Genomic DNA, 23409 nt, shown 5'->3' with positions numbered 1-23409 from the left:
TTACAGGGTACTGATATTTGAGAAAGGAGTTTGGTAGTGTTCTCAAAGGTCAAGTCGTTGAACTTTGATCCCTTAACAGCCAAATTTCTGGCCGAAAACCGATTACATAGATTTTTCCAAATCTCAGTACCCTGTATATCAAATTTCGAGTCTGTAGACTAAAAATTAACAGAGATATTGCGTAGGGAAATGTACACACACACACACACACACACACACACACACACACACACCTTCACTTTTAGAGATATATATCCCTGTATATACTTATATATATATATATATATATATATATATATATATATATATATATATATATATATATATATATATACACATTGTACCTATTTACTATGCCTCCCCACGGGACAGAGTTAGACACCAGGGTCGTTTTTTAACGTGGAGAAAAGGTACAAAAATAAAAATTGTCTCAGTCGTGAAGGATTTCTCCTCCACCGAAAGAGAACAAGAAATAGAAGTGCAGCATCTGAAGAACAGATACTACACTTTGATCTTGTCCCGAAGGCCAAGAGTATCTATACATTAAATATACACACACACACACACACACACACACACACATTTATACGTAAATTCATAACAAAACTCGATTAGAAAACCTGACTAACTACTTCGACTTCCTTAGTAACAAAGAACCTTAACTCTATCCTTTCCCCCCTATTTTAACCCTATGTAGGCTGAACCTTTCATCCCCTCCTCTCTATCACTTCCTTTTTCCCCCTCTACCTCTCTCTGCCTTAGACGAGGTCAAAGGTTATATTGCACAGCGTGTGTTACATGATGGAAGGAGAAATCGCTTCATGGTCGTCGACTCATGTTTTCTTGCTGAATAGTTTTTGTAAATACCGAGGAAGGAACCCGTAAAATATTTACTTGAGTCTTCGAATTTGCATCTTTTTTTTTTTCTTCTGTTTTTAAATTCGGATGAGCCATTATTTTCCCCGTTAAACAACGACACAGGAAAGTATTTTTTCCGGACATTTTTACCCCCCCCCCCCTCTTTATTTTATTTTTTTTTTTTGTCTCAGTTCAAAAAAAAAAAAAAAATTCGAATGCTAACATTAAAAGAATTATGTTAACATTCAATTCTGTTAACATTCCTAACTTTCCCAGTTTTTTTTCTTTGTTTTTCTCCATCGTTCTTGCACGTTCTTTTTAATTGGCGTATTTTTCTTAAACGGTTCGTTTTTAATCCTTTCTGCCGCTTTAAAATAAATCCTTTGTCTTTTTTTTTTTTTTTTTTTTTTTGTCACTAGTGTTTTTTTTTCTGCAAATTTTTAACTTTTAATTCACTTTCTCGCATCGTTTTTTAATATTTTAATTTTATTTTGTAAACATTCAACAAAAAATGGCGAACATTTTAAAACTTTTTACCAATGTTTGGTGTCTGCATCTTTTTTACCGCGTTATTTGTTTTAAATAGTATTTTCAAGTTAAATTCAATTTTTACGATATTTATTGTCCGATGAAAGTACAGAATACAAAACCCTCTCCCCATGTTAAGAATGGCTTTCTAAACGCTATTCAGCGCGATCCAATAAATGCATAAGTACCAGTTTAGTTTGGTACTTAGCAGAAAATTTAAATTTCCTGTTTCTTTCAATTTATATAATATATATATATATATATGAATTTAAAGTAATTTTAGTAACGAACACTAACAAAAGTAAAATGCTTTCGAAAATAAGCAATATGAGTTGTGTCCCTTGTTTCTGCAATCTTAAATCTTTACGTTACTTCAGTGCGTAAATGCAGTACCCAATGTTTTTAAATTTTATTTTTCTTAAATTTCTGAACTTGAAATAACTATGCGCGGAAGAACAATTAAATTTCAAATTAGTTGTCAAAATTCTATGCAAATCGTTTATTTTTAAATTCTAAACTTATGGCTGCTCAAATGTTACATGTATAAAATGTTAAAACGTACGAAAGCCTGGTGACTTCCTTCTTGACTGAAACCCAAACGTATTTGTAGCTTAATTGCCATAAGTATATTTTGGTAAGCTGTTTGCTTCTGTATTGAGCACTCTAGTAAGTACTACAGCTTGGCATGCATATATTAATGCTTTACATGTGCATATGTTACATAGTACAGATTATTTACAAATCCTCTTCTCACCACGTTAAGAATGTCTTTCTTAATAACGTTATTTCAGTATAGTGCACTTATTGATCCGTACTGAAATGTTATTTTGAAAGCCATTCTTAACATGGAGGGGAAGGTGTTTTGTAGCTATTCTGTACGTTCACAATTTAATAAGACATCACAAAACTTAAATTAAACTTTAAAATACTATTTAAAAATAGCGCGGATCAATAAGTGCATTAGCACCGTTATTTCAGCACGGTAACAAAAGTGCATAAATACCCTTCATTCATTAACTAGAAAATGATGCTGAGCGTTCACAGATCGATTTTTAATGCTTTTAAGCAAAAACCAGTTTGTCATGTCAAATAGTACTATATCTAAAAAATTGAAATTGCTTTCTCAAGATGTGGCAATCTTGAGGATTGCGAATACAGGGACATGCTTACCCCCTCCCCCTTTTCTTTTTTTTTTTTTTTTTTTTACTGAAAACACCACTTGTTCTATTCAATGAATTTTCGTAATTTTTTGATATATTACTATTTTCGACTAGACAAAGTGCTGTTTTTGCTTAAAACCACATGAAAAAATTTGTCAACTCCATCTTAAGCACAAAATTAATATTTCAAATCTTTAATATTTGATTAATAGTAAAAAAAATGACAAGTTTCGACTTAGTTTTAAAATTCTACTTTTTTTTTTTTTTTAATCAAGACGAAATTCATTTAATTTGTGCATCTGTTACCGCGCTGAAATGTTAGAAAGCCATTCATAGTATGGGGATGTCTTGGTACTGTACTGTCAACAATTTAGCAACAGCATAAAAATTAAACTTTCAAGTCCTATTAAAAAAAATGACTGTGGTAACATAAATGCACAAGCTCCTTTTACATAAATTTTTTACGTTTTATGATTAAACAATGTAATTCTTAAAAATTAACTTTCTTTGATCGCCGTGAGGTGCCTGGCTATGATGTCGAACGTCTGCGTTCATTTATTCTGAAATGACAAAGAAATTCTGAAATTTGTAAAATTTCGTATTTTCCGCTTTTTCTTTAAATATTTGTCTAAAATTCTCTTTTGTAAACATTTTTCATGTTTAACTAAAACAAATTTCGGAGTTTGTATTACTGTACACATAGATTCGAAAAAGTTGTCAAAACAAATGTTATCAAAGGCAAGATAAGTTACTTTTCTACCTAAATGGATGTTCTTAGTGTTTTCATTCCATGTAACATGTTTATTCAGCTCGAAAAAGTGTTTACCGATGTATTGGAAAATTAAAAATGGCGCCCGACTCTCTCTTTGACACGGTAAGTTTGGGAAAAGGAGTTTAAAATAAAATGTGCAAAATACTGTTAAAAACCCACCGAATGTCAGCCTATGTCACGGTAACGTATATTGAGCGAATTTTTAACTCCTTTTCCCAAACTTACCGTGTGAGTCGGGCGCCATTTTTAATTTTCCAATTCATCGGTAAACACTGTTTTTCGAGCTGAATAAACACGTTACATTAAATAAAAACTCTACATATCCATTTAGGTAGAAAACTAACTTATCTTGCCTTTTGATAACGCTTGTTTTTTTATTCCAACTTTTTCGACAGTAATACAAACCCGGAGTCGCACTTTGTTTTCAAAGCCATTCGGCGGAAATGACCTTGTATAAATTAAGGTACGGATGACCAACATTGTATAATATAACTTTTTATCCCCCCCCCTCCTGTTGATGAACTTTTTATTTTAATCAAAGCGATTTATAGGTCAATTCTTACGTGCCCAGCGTATTATAAGCACCTCCAACCTCCCCATGTTAAGAACGGCTTTTGAGGTTGGGTGTTTATTCCGAAAGCGGTTCTTAACATGGAGAGGTTGGAGGTGCTTCTTCAGTGCTTCCTTCACGCTGAGGCACGTCGTAAGACTTGACCGGTTTATGAATATTTCTTAAAACAGTTAAGTTTTTTTTTTTTTTATAAAATTCAAATGTACTGTAAAAAGTACAGAATCTTTCCATTTAAAATTACCACTGTTTAAGGGGTTCGAGGGTAAAAATGACGTTTAAAATTCCAGGAAACGAGTAGTTTCCAAGATATAAAAAAATTACTTAAAAAAAAAAAAAAAAAAAAAAAAAAAATGGAACACTTCATTTTAACGTAAAATGAACACCCGCTTTCGCTTTATAGAGGGGGGTATTTGATAATTGTGGCCTGATAGGAAGATGCAAATGTTTTCTGTACTTGGAATCTTCAAAGTTTTCGCATTTAGGGACAATGCAATGTCCCTCAATTTTCCGTAAAACATTTAACTAAAAGTTCCTACTTGAATTTTCGTAATTTGGATTTTTTTTTTTTTTTTTTTTTTTTTTTTTTTTTTTTTTTTTTTTTTTTTTTTTACTACATAATTAAGGGTGCTTCTAGACTTTATCGCCGAAATTGGAGACGCCAGTTTATTTCACGCACCTGCTGTCCAAATCCAAGGGAGAAATCAATATTCTAAATTATGGCCGAAGTTAGAAATAAATAACAAACGTCCGGAAAGAACTATGAAAAACTGAAAGAACATATCCATGATTATTGATTGTTTAATTGAAATGAAAATAAATCTTTTTACTAAAAACATTATGAAATGATATTCATAATTGGACGAGCGCCATTTGAAAACTAAAACATTTATTGTATAAAAAAAATCAATTGTGAAAACATTAGAAAGTTTACGTAAGAAAATAAAATTTTTAAAACAATTTTATAATGAAAGCAGCATTGGATTTTTATAAATTGTTTCCCGAACAAATGTTAAGGAACTCTAACATAAGGAAAGGATGTTTCTTACATCTACTGTGCTTTTTCACCTAACAATTTGTATAATTTTCATGAAATGAAGGAGCAACCGGAAGTGAATTGGGAACGGTAATCGTAAAGATAACAATATTCATATTTTATAACATCTCCTACATGTGTATTTGACTCAGCCTGGAAGTCTTTATTTTATATTTGTAAGATTTTGAAAGTAAAACTTGTAGAACTACTTGTTAAATTAATAGCAAATAGCGTGACTAAATTATTGCGGTATTGATTAAACTGACTTTCGTTAAGAGTCGCACTTTGTAAACAAAGCCATTCGGCGGAAGTGACGTCAAGCAAATTTTAAGGTACGGATGACCAACACTGCGTGTTATATATATATATATATATATATATATATATATATATGAGCAATATAATAAATTACTTGAAATTAAGTTTCATTCACTTTTAAACTTTTATGCAATTTAAACCAAACATGTTTTTTCACATCAAATATAACTGCTGTAAAATATGGACTTTTAAAAAATTAAACAAGTTGATGTCTTGAGTTTTTGTTTTTGTAAAAAAATTCATAAACCTTTTTATTATAAAGGTTATTTTGGGTGCAAGTCTATAAATGGTCCAAGTAATCTGAAAAAAAAAATCCCTTATGTACGTACTTGTCACTGCATGAAAATGTCATATTCCAAAAATCACGCAAATCGATCAAGTAGTCTAAGAAAATCAAATGAGACATTTTATCAACTTCACGCCATCTTGTTTTTTGAATGATACACTGCTAGCAATACCTATTGGGAATGTTTGAAATATAAGACCAGCAAGGGGCAGACAATCGACTTTCCACACTAGAAAAAAAACAAACTTAAATTAAGACATAAGTTTGAGGATGTTGAAAACGAAAATAACGTTTAAAATTCCAGCAAACGAGTAGTTTCCAAGATATGAAGAATTTTACATAAATTGAGCACCCACACGTTGAGGCTCCAAGAAAAATTCGGCAAATGTCTATTTTAGCGGCGTAAATTCAAGGTTTATACTTATGGTAGCCATAAAGTGGGTGATCATACGTTAAATTATAAAGTGATCCCCCACTTTCTTAAACTAACATTTCTTCATATCTTGGAAACTACTCGTTTGCTGGAATTTTAAACGTTATTTTCGTTTTCAACATCCTCAAACTCGTGTCTTAATTTTCCAAGTTCTCGTGTGGAAAGTCGATTGTCTGCCCCTTGCTGGTCTTGTATTCCAAACATTCCTAATAGGTGTCGCTAGCAGTGTATCATTTAAAAACAAGATGGCATGAAGTTTTTCTTCGATAAAATGTCTCATATTTTTTTGTCTTAAATAAAAAAAAAAAAAAAAAACTTACGTGATTTTTTTTTTTTTTTTTTTTTTTTTTTTTTTTTTTTGACATTTTCATGCAGTGATAAGTACGTACATTAAAAAATTTTCAGATTTTTATAGCAAAAAGATTGGACTTGCACCTTATTTTATAAAAATTGAATACTTCTATTTTTGGTAAATGTGAATTACTTCACCCTCAAATTCCTTTAAAATTACCACTCGTATAGGTTTTTGGGGTCGCTGAAAACGAAAATAACGTTTAAAATTACGGCAAACGAGTAGTTTCCAAGATATGAAGAAATCCCATTTTTAAAAGTGGGATCACTTTTCTATACATTTTTTTAGCGTAAAATGAGCATCCACTTTGTGGCCACGATTTTTTTTTCGGGGGGGGGGCACCCTCGGAAAATCCTTTAAAATTAAATTCCAGGAAACGAGTAGTTTCAAAGATATGAAGAAATGCATTCACTTTATGGTCAGTTTTTTTGTTTTTTTTTTTGGGGGGGGGGGATATTCAGTTATAGAACTTGTAGTTTTTTAACAGGTGCTTATGCAGTTTAATTAACTTTGAGCAGAACACCCCGCCCCCCCCCCCACCGCCTCCAACCAAATGTAAACAGAATTTTAAAATATTAAGCAGTTCTGCTCAAAACAGTTGATTAAACTGCATAAGCACCTGTTAAAAGAACTATACAAGTTCTATAATTGAATATCCCCCTCTAAAAAAGAACGAAAAACCGGGCCCCCCCCCCCCAAAAAAAAAGGTAACCATAAAGTGAGTGCATTTCTTCATATCTTAAACTACTTGTTTCTTGGAAATTTATAAGTTAGTGGTAATTTTAAAGGAATTTTCCGAGGATGGAGTAATTCTTCATATTTACCCTATTTTCATATTTGCTTAGTTAAACTATACAGTATTGGTCATCCGTACTTTAAAATTTGTCTGACGTTACTTTCGCCGAATGGTTTTGTAAACAAAATGTGACTCCTCACGAAAGCCATTAAACTAAATATAACCAAATTTACTTTTACCAAATTATACCTAAAACTTAGATTTTTGAGTCCAGAGTTGGAAAAGCACCTAAAATTAATCTCCCTGCTTTTTATTTTTTATTTATTGAATGCTAATCTAAAACTTTAACAGTAAATATCAATTGAAAGATTAATCTGAAATGACTTCGACATTATAAAGGCTTTTTTCCCCGGTAAAACTAGAAACAACCGACTTGTATAAGTCGTACATTTGTAAAATCTTCCTGGGTTTCCAGTTAATGAACGTTCAACAACGTAACCGATGTATCCTATTTTCCCCTTAAACAATGTTTCCTCGTTCACTTTTGACCTAGCCTTTTTCTTTCAGACGAAAGAAAAATAGGATTCTAATGATTTAACTTTACATTTGTTTAACGATTCCATTTTATATTTAATATTTGCAAGCATTAACACATGAGAAATTTAGCCGCATAAAGGTGTTTTGTATCGAATATTTATCAAATAAAACCACGATGCAATACGCTTTTATATGCGACAGTTTTTAGTTTGTGTATTTTATAAAAGTAAAAACTGTTACCAAACGCAGGAAAATGTACTACTCTGCTTTTATTTTACGGATTCTGAAACTTGTATCATTCTTACTTCGCCAAGCAAGCACGCTTTCCAATATTTTTGTCATGCATACCCGACCAATATGTAATATTGGGACCGTGTAGGTGAGATCTTTGTATTTAAACTTTTATATGGCTTTACAGCAGGTAACTGGAAGGGAATTTCAAAGTTCAGCAGCTCAAGGAAAGAAACTATTACTTTCCGGCATCTAGGGACCTCTACAGATTTTGTTGCGGAACTGGTTTGTCGAGGGGATACAAATACGAGGAGTTCATCAGAACACATATTAATATATAACGAAATAACACAAATTATATAAAAATTTAAACATTGTATAAAATGTATCAAATATAATTTTAAAACATGAAACTGGTTTAAGAATATTTTTTATACAGAAAGATTGTATAAAAATTTTAGTTTCCTTTTTCTTTTGGAAAAGGAAGTTATCGACCCTCTGACAAGCGACATCTGTCGGCGGTTTTTGAAACTAAAATACACTGTAACTGTCACACAGAAGTGCTTTTACTTGTAAATCTGGCACAGGGATGCAACATTGCGGCGATTGTTTATTGGAACTTTTTTTTTTTTTTAACTGGTCCGAGAGGGAGTGATTATTGGTAGATTCACCAGCCCAAATGTGCCGACAATACTTCCTGCATATGCGAATCGTGGCGACTATAGCTGATAATTTAGTCGGTATTTCGAATTTCAGACAAAAGAAAAACTAAAAAACTAATCAGATTGACCAATACCCTCTGATTTTTTGGCTTACGATTTCAGCCCCCCCCCCCCATCTAAAATTTTACTTTGGTGATTGTTTATTAGTTTTCTGGTGAAAACATCACGTACTTGCGTGTCATGGCAAAATTATAAATTAGAAAAATGATCCAGTAAATGTGCTAGATGTATTTTAATAAAAATCCTCCAGATTTACGTTGTTTGAAAATGAGGGATCTTTTAATTCGGTCAATTTAAACATAGGAATATGGCTGACGTACTGAAGTAGTCGCATAACTCTTCCTTATACAAACATGCGATAAAACTCAAATTCTGTTCGGACTTTTTAACTGGGCCACTTTTATAAATTTTCGGAATATATATTCACGGGTTTGTTTTACTATACACAGATTCGAAAAAGTAAAACAAAACAAATGTAACATGTTATCAAAGGCAAGTTACTTTTCTACCTTACTGAATAATTTTAGTGTTTTTATTTAATGTAAAATGTTTAATCGGTTCGGAAAACGTGCAGTATTTTTGTCGGTATATTTGAAAAAGACAAATGGTGACTCACTCGTTGAATGCATTAAGTTTTGGAAAATGAGCCCAAACTAAAAAATACAAACTTCTGTTAGAAACCCACTGAATATGTCAGCTTATGTCACGGTAACATTGAGTTTCTAACAGTGTATATTTAGTTTGAACTCCTTTTCCCAAACTTAACTTATCCAACAGCAAGCGAGCCGCCATATGTCTTGGTCAAATATACCGATAAACATTTGACATCAAATAAAAACTCTACCAGTTAGGTAGAAAAGTAACTATCTTGCCTTTTGATCACATTTGTTTTGACAACTTTTTCAAATCGGTGTATAGTAAAACAAACCCATAACTGTAACACGTAAATACATGTTTAAAACCTTGGTTTATGCGAGTCCCTAATGGTCTGAAGAGAGCTGAGAGAAACGGACCAAATATCAAGGTCTCGTATGAAAAGAAACTGGAATCTTGGAGATATCAATCATACCACTTAATATAGGTGCCACAAGGCTTATGAAGAACCTGAAGTCCTACCTAATTAATATTCCTGGTGGACTAAGTGCAAGAGAAATCCAGACAATTGAGGGAACAATGAGGATACTAAAAAGAGCTCTCGGTTGGTTTCAATAAAAAAAGCAGGGCAATGTTGGCAGCTGGTTTGGCTGCCCCACCCAGCATTACAAGCTTGAAAGAAAATGAAAAATAAAAGATCAATGTAATTTTTTACCATTTACCTTCAGTGGTAAACAAATTTTTATTTTATTATTTTTTCCGGCCATTTTTGTCCAAGACCGTTAAACTTTTTTGGAACTTTTAAACTCTATTGCACCGAACTATCGATGATAAATTAGTTTCCGGATTTGAGTTTCCTCGGGTCACATTTTTGTTATCTCGGAGGCCATAATGCCTTGGATGACAGAACTGATAGCACACCATGATCCTTCCTGAATTAAGCATTAAACGATTGTAGGCGCTTTTACAGATTTGGTAGCTTCCAAATTATGCAGTCTAAATTATCTGAACATTACTGTATTAAACAACTTCAATCGTCTTAGCAGGAGAAAAATTGCCACCATTTTGTTTGTTTTTTTGTTTTTTTTCAAAACAGAAAATAACCTTCCTTTTTGAACTCGTGTATCTTATGATTGTTTTCAAATTCTATATTTGGGTTTGTTTTACTGTACACATGTTCGAAAAAGTTGTCACAAAACAAATAGAACAAATGTTATCAAAAGGCAAGATAAGTTACTTTTTTACATACCTGGATATGTTTTTAGTGTTTATATTTAATGTAACATGTTTATTCAGCTCGAAAAACAGTGTTTACCGATGTATTGGAAAATTTAAAATAGCGGCCGGCTCTCTCTGAGACGGTAAGTTTGGGAAAAGTTATAAATAAAAAAATAAATAACCCGAATATATGTAAGCCTGTCACAGTAACATTGAGTTTCTAACAGTATTTTGTCTGGTTTTTATAACTCATTTTCCCAAACTTACCACCTCAGAGTTGGCTGCCATTTTAAATTTTCCAATACATCGGTAAAGTTTTTCGAGCTGAATAAACATGTTACATTAAATATAAACACTAAAAACATATCCAGTTACGTAGAAAAGTAACTTATCTTGCCTTTGATAACATTTATTATATACTTGTTTTGTGACAACTTTTTTTTGAATCTGTGTACAGTAAAACAAACCCCTATTTTTTTTTTTTTTTTTTTTTTTTTTTCTGTAACTTTCTACTTTATAGATTTTTGTTATTTAAAAAAAACAAAAAAAAATCTTAAAAATATTTTAAACACGAGGAATATGTAGATACCATTATTTTAATATGAAATTTAGTTTTACAATTTCCGAAACTTCGTCCTAATAGTGTAAAAGTGCCTGATTGTACAATAGTATGGTTTTGGTGTCGGACCAAGTATCTATTGCCATCGTGTCTATTAAACAATCTTTCTTGGATTATCTTGAACTTTAGCTCTGTCTGCCAAATATTTGCGATTAGTTTCGTCTAACAAGGTCATTGTTGACCTTATATCGGCTGTGATGTTAGATGAAGTAGAAAACGTATTGTTGACCTTAGGTCAACTACGTATTCGATTATCGACTTTTATTTTGCAAATATTTGCTTTTTATTTATTTTTATTTTTTTTCCTGGTGCACAGTAGAACCCCGGGATACGGTGGAGGGTGGCCCAATGATACAATATTTTCAAGTTACAATGTTTTCTGGCTCTTGGTTACGGTATTTGCCCCACTTTACGGTCATTTGTTATTTGATTATATATTTGTATTATATACTGTATTTTAATTTCTTATGCCGTATCCCGAGGCTCTACTGTATACTTTGGGGGGGGGGTTAATACGTTTCAGTTTGGTTAGTTAACGTGGGAATAAGCCAAACTAACGCATGTTTTTGAAGTCGTAACCACTCAGCCTTGCAGTGTTTGAATCTTAAGATTTAGCAGTTACAAAAATTAATTCGTCTAATTTTAAATTTTATTGAACTAACATTTTTAGTAAGTTTCTTTTGGGTAACAATTTTGCTTCTACACTATCAGAATGAAGTTTCGGAAATCGTAATACTAAATTTCACATTAAACAATATCTACGTATTCCTCATATTTTAAAGATAATTATATCCAAAAACTATGAAAATCGATAAGGTAGAATATTTTTCAAGGAAATAATTTGAAAACGATCGTAAGACAGTCCAAAAGGGAGGTAACGATGTTCGTGGAATAACGAGCTGAATGTAATAGCATTTACATAGGATTAATTGAAACAAGACTTATTTAGTACATCAAATTATTTCCAATATGGCGCCATGATAGAGGAATGGAAATGAGATAACAAACTTGATGTTAACTATAATTTTTATTGCAAAGAATGTTTTGCAGAGATTGTAATGTAATATTATTAGCCATAAGAATTGGTAAGTCCAAGAAAACTAGTTTTAGTACCACATGTCAACCATAATACTTGATTTTGATAAATAACCTTTAATTCTAATTAAATTTGTCGCATTTCTTTCCAAAACTGTCCATGTATGGAATGCAATACGACAGGGCTGCTTCCCAACTGACTTTAGCATAGTTTTCAAGACCAGTGTTAACAAATTCTCAGTCTCCTTAAGTTCTGCCGAAATGAAATTGTTTGCAATTTCCATGGTGTTGGTCTTGCAATCCGCCTTGACACAAATTAACCTTTGTCTTCTGTTAGCTTTTGGGACTTGATTGATGATTCATTAGACAAAGAAAAATGTAAAATTTGGAAGAAATGCTGAAACACTTCACTCTAATTTAACTAGAACATTAATTTTTATAGCGTTTATGAAAATATGCGGGGATGCTACTATAAATGGACCCCCCCCCCTTTCAAATAGTTTACCCTTGTCTGCGGAACGGGCTCTAATCAAACTATCGTCAAATTTTGGTCTGCAGGTTTGAAACTGGATATATAAAATGGACTTGTGGAACAAAATGTTTTATAGCCGTATAAATAGCTGAGGTCAAAATTGGAACTTGGCAGGCTTACTTCTATGCATGCGCATTTATACATTTATAAATTAGTCAGTTAATTTTTAAAGCTTTGAGCTATCATCTGTTAGTTCAGATGTTAGCAAATAACACCGAAGTGATGACTTCAGCCTTTGATTCTAGCTGATGGCACCTAAGTTTTTAACTCTTGAAATATATATTGGCTACTTTGATATAGAGCCAGTTATTAAATATGAAATCTGCATTAAGTAAAATAGTCTATGCTGTGCATGCGCACTACACATTGACATTCCCTCCCAAAGAGGTAATACCTGATGGAATACCAACACGGACCAAATATATTACCAGCACTCCCTGAAATAGTAAACTGAATTGGCCATTAATAGATACTGATAGTTATGGCTTCAGGCAGTAACCAAATCTCCATTTAATTTGTCCTTGATCATTAACTAGACATAGCAGATGTATCTATGCAGATTCAAAACCTGAATGATCAGTCATATCTAAATGTGATCAGTCAAGCACCTAAAATCTCTGCACTAACAAACCTAGATGCGGTGTATCAATTTACTTTTTTTTTTTATATATTATTCCTTCATCTATTGGTCCAGGATATGACCTTAAACTATATCTGGTGAGGCTCCTGCTTGCGGGCTTTGGGAGTGTGGAGCCACCCTTTAATTGCCATTGCTCCCAAGTACACTCTGACCCGGAGTGGTAGTACCTGTTAGGGTCCCAACCCAACTATGGGTAAATAGAAACTGACTTGAAAAAAATGTATTCTATTAAAAAAAAAAAAAAAAAAAAATTCTTCTGAATCACTGGATTTGGCAATAAACTGAAAAGGGTTGATATGCCGTAAAACAAAGAACCAATCCTCAGTAATTTGGCAATTACTTAAGACATTGCTAGTGAAGCAGATGATTGTATGAATTAGGAGTGGATGGTAGGAGTTTCCAGAACTTTTGTGATCCGCTCCTAATTCTTTACCAAATAGTCTTACTAGTGTCAACGAAGGGAAAGTCTATTAGGCATCGAATGATACATATCTTACCTGATGAGTAAGAACTGCCAGGTGTTGGATAGAGGGAAATGATTCATGTGTAATATGAATCTTGAATCCTGATGACATCAGGATGATTAAAGCTGGACCATATGGGAAGATGTCTTAAAAAAAAAAAAAAATCGCACCCCCTTCACTGTTGAAATCTCTTGATGCCAAAAAACTTTCTACTCTAGCAGTTTCTTCCCTCGTACTGCTACACTTTGGAATTCCCTCCCGGCTCCCTGATTCCCTGACTGTACGGATATGCAGAAGTCAGTATAAATGTGAAGTCATCTTGCTGCTCAAATCCCTACATAATATCCCTATAGATTTGATCACAAATAGTAGCCTCTTATATTCAAGTGGCACTGGGCTTTTTTTTGGGGGGGGGGGCGGTAAAGACTTTTCTAGTATGGCCACATTAAAAGAATAGTTCTTGTAGATGTACATTTGCTTAGAGAACGCTACCAGTTCATAAAATCTGGGTGGAAGCGCTAAAAATGGAATTTAGGGGTGGGCTAAAAATTCTTCGTCTAATATTCACATTTATGGTGAATTCCATGTCCATGATGTGGAATGGCTGACCTACTCTAACAAGACAGATGAGGGGAGGTTCTGTCATGACTTCGCCATTGCCTATGACCTCACACAGATTGTTCACGAACCCATCTGTGTGCCCGATACTTCTGGTTAGTACGCAAACCTTCTAGACCTTTTTCTCACTTCCCCTGAGCTTTGTTCATGTTCCGTTCTGTCTCCTCTGGGATCTACTGACCATTCAGTTGTAGCAGTCAAGATAAAAATGTAATTAGTCTTCAGACGTACCTCACCACCGTCCAGTATATCTATACTCCATTGCTGACTGGGATAGCTTCCGTACATTCATAACTGATCTACCTCTGCATTACAAGTTTAAAAAGGATGTCCTCTATAGTATCAGACCTGACCGAATGGTTAATTGTAGACATAGACGGATTCATACCATCCAAAAAAATTCCAACAAAAACCTAACAGCCAGCCATGGTTCTCTTCAGAATGTGCTGCTGCCATCGTGCAGAAATCACTTTCCATAGCTACGAATGTAATAGATGCTTGGAGACTAAAGCTGCTTTCAGGACTGCCAGCAACCACTGTAAAAGAGTAATAAAAAATGCAAGGGAGCTATATGCTCAGTCCGTTAAATCCAAAGTAGCCGAGCAGCGGCTTGGTTCTCACCAGTTTTGGCAAATAACAAACAGGATTCTGAACAGAAGCGTGTGTTCTATCCCAACCATCATCAATGGACCTGAGGTCATCTCGTCAGCATCAGACAAGGCCAAACTATTTGCAAAGAATTTTGCAGCTAATTCTACCCTATGCGACGATGGCCATCAACTCCCCATATTTCCTCATAACAGGCAACAAACAAATATCTGTGCGTGAGGTCACCAAGCTTATCAAGAACCTGGATTCCAGTAAAGCAACTGGTTCTGACGGCATTCCAATTATAGTGTTGAAAAAGCTTCAACCAGAACTTGCCCCCTTACTTACAAAACTGTTTAAATGTTGCCTTAAGGAGAAGTGCTTCCCCACGCCCTGGAAAACCTCATCAGTATGCCCTGTATTTAAGAATTCAGGTGATAAGTCCTCTCTCTGTACAGACCAATAAGTCTCCTGTGTGTCATGAGCAAGTTGCTGGAATCTACATTAAATAGAAGTAGTCAACCATCTCGGCAGAAATAACCTTAGTGACATGCAATATGGTTTCCATTCTGCCAGATCTACAGCAGATGTGCTAACGGTTATATCTCATAGGATTAGTGAGTCTCTCGACAAAGGCTTCCTTTCTAGGGCAATTGCTCTTGAGATATCAAAGACCTTCGATAAGATATGGCATAAGGGTATAACTGAAAATGTTTTCTCAATCATTAAATCATTTTTCTCTGATAGGCTCATAATAGTGATTGATGGGCAGAAATCAGAGGCCCACAGTATTAATGCTGGAGTCTCTCAGGGGTCAATCCTGGACCCAACTCTCTTCCTGATCTACATCAATGATCTCTCAAAACATATTTAAATCATTTGTTGACATTTATGCTGATGACATGACCATCTATGGCAACACATCTAAGACCGTAAATGACAAGTTCTCTTTGATTCTCTCTTGATCTTGAGTGCACGGTACAATGGGGGAAGAGGTGGCTGGTTACTTTTAATGCATCTAAAACCAAGCTATCTTTACATCAACGCTATGATCCCTCATCTGACATCAATTGAAATGGATGACTCTTATCTAGGGGAGGCTCCATGTTTTGATAAACATCTGGGATTGACCTTTACTCCTGACCTGAAATGGAACATTTACATTAAGTCTGTTGCCAAGGTCGCTGGAAAAATGGTGGGATCCTACTGCTCCAGAAGATATCTCACTGCTGATGCAATTCTGTCTATATAAAAGTCAATTATGTCCAAGGATGGAGTACTGCTGCTATATGTGGGCAGGAGCTGCTAAAAACAGCCTATCCTGCCTTGACAGTACAAAATAAACTTCGTGGCTTAGTGGGGATCCCCTTTTCTCTTCCCTGCAACTCTTCTCCCACAGAAGAGACGTTGCAAACCTGTCTTTGTTTTATCGTTATTTCCATGGCAGGTGCTCGTCTGAACTCCAATCTCTGATCCCCCCTCGCCAATCTTTTACGAAAAACGCCGGTCTAGCTGAATCCACTGTCAAACTTTCCCCACTCTTATTTATGCCTAAATCAAAACGTAGATTCCATGAACAAAGCTTCTTTCTTAGAACTGCATGCCTATGGAACTGTTCCATCTGCCTGCTTCCCTCCTGATTACAACTTGAATGTCTTCAAGTCCAACATAAACAAATTCCTGATGAACCGCCCCCCCCCTTAAGACACTTTATCAAATCTCCAATACTAACGATTACTACGATACTATCCCATTTATTACTGTACACGTAATAATCCCTATCCCTGAGTGCTTTCCGGGCCTTGATAAGTGGTGACTTTCATATAAAAAAAAAAACTAGCAATCAGCTAGAATTGAAACCAAAACATTTAACATTTCAGCAGTAGTTTAAGCTAACAGATGGATGTTAGTAGCATTACAAGAATATGCTGTATTTCCGTGGACATCAGCAATATTACATACCTAATGTGCTTCAACAAGTCGTATTTTTTTATTCGTAGATAAATTTTTAAAAGAATCACATTGCTGGAAAGAATAGAATAAGCATTCCAATGATGTTAATTTATTTTGCTTTTATGCGTTTAGTGTTTTTATGCTCCAAGTTACAAATGAGAACAGTAAAAAATGACGCCATCAAAAAGGGAAAGGGATTCAATGTTCACATTTTATACATTACGTTTGGATACATATATGCGGGGTTAAATTTGATTGGATATGGTTGAAATTTTGCAGCTTATATAAACAAAGAACACCATCTCTACTGGTGTTTATTTTTACGACCACAGGAAGCAAAGTTATGACCAAGCAAGGTTGACAAAGAATATTTCAAAATTGATAAAATATCGGCATATAAGCATCCATTTTCATAGTTTCAGAACTATTTTCGTGTATAATATGTAAATATTTGATAATTGTGCAGAAATTTCTTTAAAATGTTATCTTTTATAGAAATTCAAATCCGCTTAACGTGGAAAACGGCTCGCTATGTGCTCAGCTGACTAAAGTCAGCACATTAACGAGTGTCATTTGTACTCTTAAAACTTTCCTGCTTTCGTTTTGAAAGCAGAAAAATCAGTTTCATTTTTTATTCCGAGTTTGTCAATTTAAAAAAATAAGTTTTTAAAATTTGATTTCCAATCAATGTTGTTTTTAACGCTTTTAGTACATCTAAGTACATGCGTTTCTGTTATTTGGTTTATAACTTCACAACTCTACAAGTTTTTAGTGGTAAAACAAATGTAACAAATAAAAGGTACTTGTGCACTTATGCCACCATGCTGAAATGTTATTTAGAAACCCATTCTTAACATGGGAAGGAAGGGTTTTAACTATTCTGTACTTTCACCTAACAATTTGATAAAATATCATGATACTTGAATTTATTTTTAACATTGTCCAGACCATTTTTTTTCTTTTCTAATCTGTAAACTCATTTTTAGCTGAGGCTATCTAAATTAGGCTGTTCGATAAAGAATTTCATTGTAATGCATTTTTATAAACTTTTACCTTATTTCCACCTTAGCATTTTTAAAATGGCTACCTTTAAGGTTTTCAGGTATGCCGAAAACGAATATTGTATTTAAATTTTCCGCGAATAAGTAGCTTTCCAGATATTAAGCAATGTCATGTTATTGCTGGTGGCCATCTTGGTATGCGCATAGTTTCTCGGTTACATTTGCGTGCTCGCATGCACCAAGATGGCCACTAGTGATAACATAAATGACATTGCTTAATATTTGGAAAACTTATTTGCAGAAAATTTAAATGCGATATTCGTTTTCAGCTTATCCTAATTACTATAAGTAATCATTTTAAATGTTAAGGTAGAAACAAGGTGAAAAATTAGTTTTATTTCTTTGTTTTATTTTTTTTTTATTTTTTTTTTTTTTCAGTAAAACAGAATAGAAATGACAAATTACCATCAACTGAATGTATAGTTGCTTATCGGGATTTCTGGTACTGTGAAAGCTACATCGAGGATTCATGTAGAGTACAATTTATGGTTGCATTTCAGAAAATAGGGGTATATTTTGGGCCAGATAGAGGATTTACAAAATTGAAAATTGGACTGGTCCCAAAATGTATAAGTTCTGGTCGACTATGGGAATTTCCATCTTTTACAGAAATCCAAAATCTATATTAAACTTTCGATTTTATTTCTGAGCTTCAGTTTAGGGTGAGTGAGATGTGCTGGACAAGAGGTTGTGCTGAATATTGGACGTGCAATACAAGTAGACAATCGACTGACTCCTCAACTACTGCCTTTGTCTGTTTTGCATGACTTTTTTTTTTTTTTTTTTTTAACTCACCCGAAACTATATTCTAACGTGTAATTATACTGTACTCTGCTAGTTAAACTGGTGATTGGTAGAGGAAAACTAGTATTGAACTTTAACGCAACATGTAATGGAAATTAATTGAATGTGACTAGGTCTACCATACTAAGACTACTCACACCTAAGAGTATCCTCTATCTCTCCAAGGCCACGGTTCGCTCATGCATGGAGTATTGTTGCCACATCTGGGCTAGTGCATATGCCACTAGATAGTGTTCAAGATTCGCCAACCTAATACAATACTCTTGACAGACCGAGCAGCAAAATTCCTCCCTTACACTGTAGAGATTCCTTAATAGCTTCATCGCTCTGATTGCTGCACTATGGAATTCCCTCCTGGGCCCTTTCCTCCTTCTCCCTTGAGGCTTGCATTTACGAATATCTGCAGGCTTAGAACTTAGATGATATTGAATCATTTCTCCTAGTAAACACCCCGGATATCTTAGCTATCGGGTGCGAGTAGTCTTAACACGGCAGACATTTGAATATTCAATTTGTTTCCTTTGCATGTTAAGTTCAATATTAATTTTCCTCTCCCAATTGACCAGTTAAATGTTGGTCTCTTTCTTGCAATCTCTAGGACTTGCTAGAATCTAGGATAAGAATACATCTAGTCTGGAGTATCGAGTTTGCAAATCTGGTTCCAAATAGTAGCCCCTCATAACTAAAGTGGTCCTGTGCCTTGTTTGGGATTAAATGACAATAAAAAAGTGAAGAACGTTCTTCTGCCCTGTAATAGACCCATTAACTGTATTAGAGTATCTTGTGGCTTATACCATCACGTTTGCTAACTTAAAACATTTTGCCTGAACTTTTTTTTTTTTTCTTCTTCTCTAGGTTGTCTACTCCATAACTGGTTGAAGTGACTCAAAATGGCGTCACCCACACCTTCTCAAAGCGATACTGTAACAACCGGTTCCAATTCCTCTGACAGTGAAACCAGTCCACCGGATTCTGTTGGCCTCAACACGAAATGTCCCATCTGCCTGGAAACCTATAACATGCCGCGGATATTAAACTGCTTCCACACATTTTGTCTCCCATGTTTGGAGAAGAACCAGGAAGACCCAAGCAAAATTATCTGTTCCGAATGTTCCTTCGAAACCTACGTACCAAATGGAATCGCCAGTCTCATGCAAGATTACGCTGCAAGTAATTTGATGCAATCTACGTCGTGTTCTGTGGCGCTTCATTGTACAGGCTGTAAAAGCAAAGATACGCGGGCCGTAGCAAAATGTTATGACTGTGCCAATTTTTTGTGTTCCAATTGTGTCATGGCCCATCAGTTTATGCACTGTTTCGAGGGTCATCGGTTTCTTACGTTTGCCGATGTTCAAAGCTCACAGCAAGAATTACTCTTGCAAGAAAAGCCAGTTGCTTGCCCGAAACACAAACTGGAGGTGTTACAGTTTTTCTGCAATACGTGCAGCATACCTATTTGCAAAGAGTGTACCCAACAGGACCACGACACCGGCCACGAGTTCAACTTCCTCTCCGACATCGGTGAGAAGCAGGTAGGTAATCTCCGACACTTACAAATGGAGGCAAAATCCAAATGCTTGGAACTTCAGGAACTTTCTGCGAGTATAAAAATGATCGATATTCATCTATACTCCCAATATCACAAGGCCCAGAACGAGATTAATGAGACCTACAATTTCTTCCGTACTGTCTTGGACGAACGGAAGACTGAAGTGCTAGCAGAGCTCGAAGAGGCGTTCAATGGTAAATCAATTGTGATCAGTAACCTTGAACAGAAGATCCAGGATAATCTAAACCGTCTCAACTTTGGCTGCGAATTTTTGGAAAAGTTAATAAAACACGCAACCACACCCGAGATATTACTTTTAAAAGGTTTTGTTGAGCAGAAATTGCAACCCATCTTGAACTTTAGCCCAGATCTGCACAATCAGAATAATTTTGACTTTGAATTTTTATCAAACTTTTCCGCAATCCAAGCCGGGATCCAGAACACGTTTGGTTACATCCGACAGAGCAGCGATTTCGAACAGGTTCAGAAGCCGCAGCCGATTGGTCGTCCACATGGGCTCCTTACGAACACAACACACAACAATCAGTTATTAGAAGGATCAAATAAACAATTTTCAACAAATAATTTCCAGTTTGGTTCTTCTGATAACGTCTACGAAAAATGGTCGAGTGGTCTTGACATCTTGAATAACGGAATGGACATTTACCAACCAGCGGATCCGTTATTAGAATTGACAACCAAATTGATAAACACGAATCTCCATAATTCGTCTAAGCCACAAATTAAACGCCAGAAAATGATCTACCATTGCAAGTTTGGAGAGTTTGGGAACCTAGACGGACAGTTTACTGAACCGAGCGGCGTTGCTGTCAATGCCCAGAACGATATAATCGTAGCTGATACAAATAATCACCGTATCCAGATTTTTGACAAGGAAGGTCGGTTCAAGTTCCAGTTTGGTGAATGCGGAAAACGAGATGGTCAGCTTCTTTATCCAAACCGGGTGGCCGTTGTGCGGTCGTCTGGCGATATCATTGTCACGGAGCGCAGCCCCACTCACCAGCTTCAGATCTACAATCAATATGGTCAGTTTGTGCGCAAATTTGGGGCCAGTATACTACAGCATCCACGCGGTGTCACGGTAGATTACAAAGGAAGGATTATAATTGTTGAGTGTAAGGTGATGCGCGTAATTATATTCGACCAACTCGGAAATGTTCTGCAGAAGTTTGGTTGTTCGCAGCACTTGGAATTCCCCAATGGCATTGTCGTGAACGATAAAGAGGAGATCTTTATTAGCGACAATCGTGCCCACTGTGTGAAGGTGTTCAACTATCAGGGGTTGTTTCTGCGTCAAATTGGTAGTGAAGGGGTCACTAATTATCCCATTGGGGTCGGTATTGATACCAACGGTGAGGTGCTCATTGCCGACAACCACAATAATTTCAACCTGACTATCTTCACACAGGACGGACAATTGGTAAATGCGTTGGAGAGTAAAGTGAAACATGCGCAGTGTTTCGATGTTACGTTAATGGATGAAGGTTCTGTGGTACTAGCAAGCAAAGATTATAGGGTTTATATCTATCGCTATGCCCCAAACCATATTGCAAGCGTGTCTATGTAAATCTTGTTGAGGTAGGATCTCTTGAAAAAGAGACTAGTCAAAAAATCTTATTTTATTTTTTTAATTGAGCAAAAAACATTCTTCCATTTTTATTTTTCATTAATTTCAATTTTTTTTTTTATCTGAGACCTCCCATTCACCCTCCAGTTAAAGGGAAATTAAATTTTATTTTTGATTGAAATCAACTTTTCAAGTGTATGTTCGATCACTGATGGCATGATATGCTGCTACTTACATACGTTTAAGAAATATATTTTAATCCAGGTTAAGAATGTATTTGTAGGATAAAATCCAAAGAATGTCTACTGGGTTTGTATATTGGTGCTCAATAACAAATAGAGCTGTTTAATATTTATGTACAGGCTTTGCTACACTGACATGACTGTTTCGATCTGTAGTTCTTGATAACTAAGGTCTCATCGGGCAAGTCTTTCTTTAGGTGTTCTTGTAAAGTCTTTCTAATACAAACACCTCAAGAAAAGACAAGTATTTTGACTAGTGAGGTTGTAGTTATTAATATCTACAGATTGAAACTTTGTCATGTCAATGTAGCAAAACCTGTACATGTCTGCATAAACAAAGTTTATATTTAAGCAAACGTTAAAAATAAAAGCCTCTGCTTAATATAGCTTTTTGATCACCCCCCCCCCTTAAAAAATCAAGTTCCATATGTATTGAGTTTTAGGTTTGTTGGATCTAAAAAAAACAATTTCATAATATAGCCATGAAATTCTTTCACCTGATCTGACAAATCTGATGTTCATGGTACCTATGAAAATTAATTTTTTTTTTTTTTTTTTTTTTCAAAATCAAAAATTGATAGGTTTCATATTATCAAGTTTCAGATTTTTTTGAATCTGGCAAAAAAAAAAATGGAAAAAATTTCATAATGTAGCAATGAAATTCTTTCACCTGGTCTTACGAATCTGATTCATGATAGTTATGGAAATTAATATTTTTGATATTTTCTCTAACACTGATAAAAATCGGTTACAATTAAGCAGAAATTTTTTTTTTTTTCATTTTGCTTAAATGAAAATGCTGCCTAAGTATACGTTTATATGTCTCTGACTGTACATTGTTTATGCTCGTTAATATTTTATCTGTATCGTACAGACTCAACATGATGGATTTAAAAAATTTAAATTTGAAATGTTTATCTATGATGTGGAAAGAAAGTGGCGTTATGTAAAGTTTTGCCGACTATTGTAATAGTTCTATTCGATAAAAATTTAAGTTTTGAAATGTTTACTTATTGATGGAAATAATTTCTATAAGCTATTATTGGGCCGTGTGCTGAGTTGACACTACGTTCTTGATAAAAACTTTCTGCATGATAGCGATGTTTTAAAAAAAATTGTACCATGTCCACGTATTTCAATTTAAAAAATTTTTTTCCAGATCTTTTTGTCTCTAAAGATGAAACGCAAATGTTCAATGAACATGGAAACAATTTGAGATTTCCATTATGAAGATAAAATATGTTCTCTCTCATGGAGACTAAAAGAAATGCAGCAATATATATTATATAGTAAGTTTTGAAAATATATTAAGCGACACAAAATTTCCAGTGTTTCATCCTTGTGATGAAATGCAGAAAATTCTGTGT

At 34.6% G+C, this 23409-nt stretch overlaps 1 pseudogene across 1 annotated transcript; it reads left to right on the top strand.

The window, feature by feature from the left end:
• Window positions 1-757: 757 nt before the first annotated feature.
• On the top strand, window positions 758-22599 carry LOC145259073 (protein brain tumor pseudogene; annotated as a pseudogene). The gene is made up of 2 exons (XR_013864116.1): window positions 758-985; window positions 19519-22599. The product of XR_013864116.1 is annotated as a protein brain tumor pseudogene (transcript).
• Window positions 22600-23409: the final 810 nt, after the last annotated feature.

Source organism: Euprymna scolopes, chromosome 34 (assembly GCF_053919585.1).
Source record: "Euprymna scolopes isolate OS-2025 chromosome 34, ASM5391958v1, whole genome shotgun sequence".
NCBI lineage: Eukaryota > Metazoa > Mollusca > Cephalopoda > Sepiida > Sepiolidae > Euprymna > Euprymna scolopes.
This window is presented reverse-complemented; position numbering and strand designations above follow the sequence as displayed.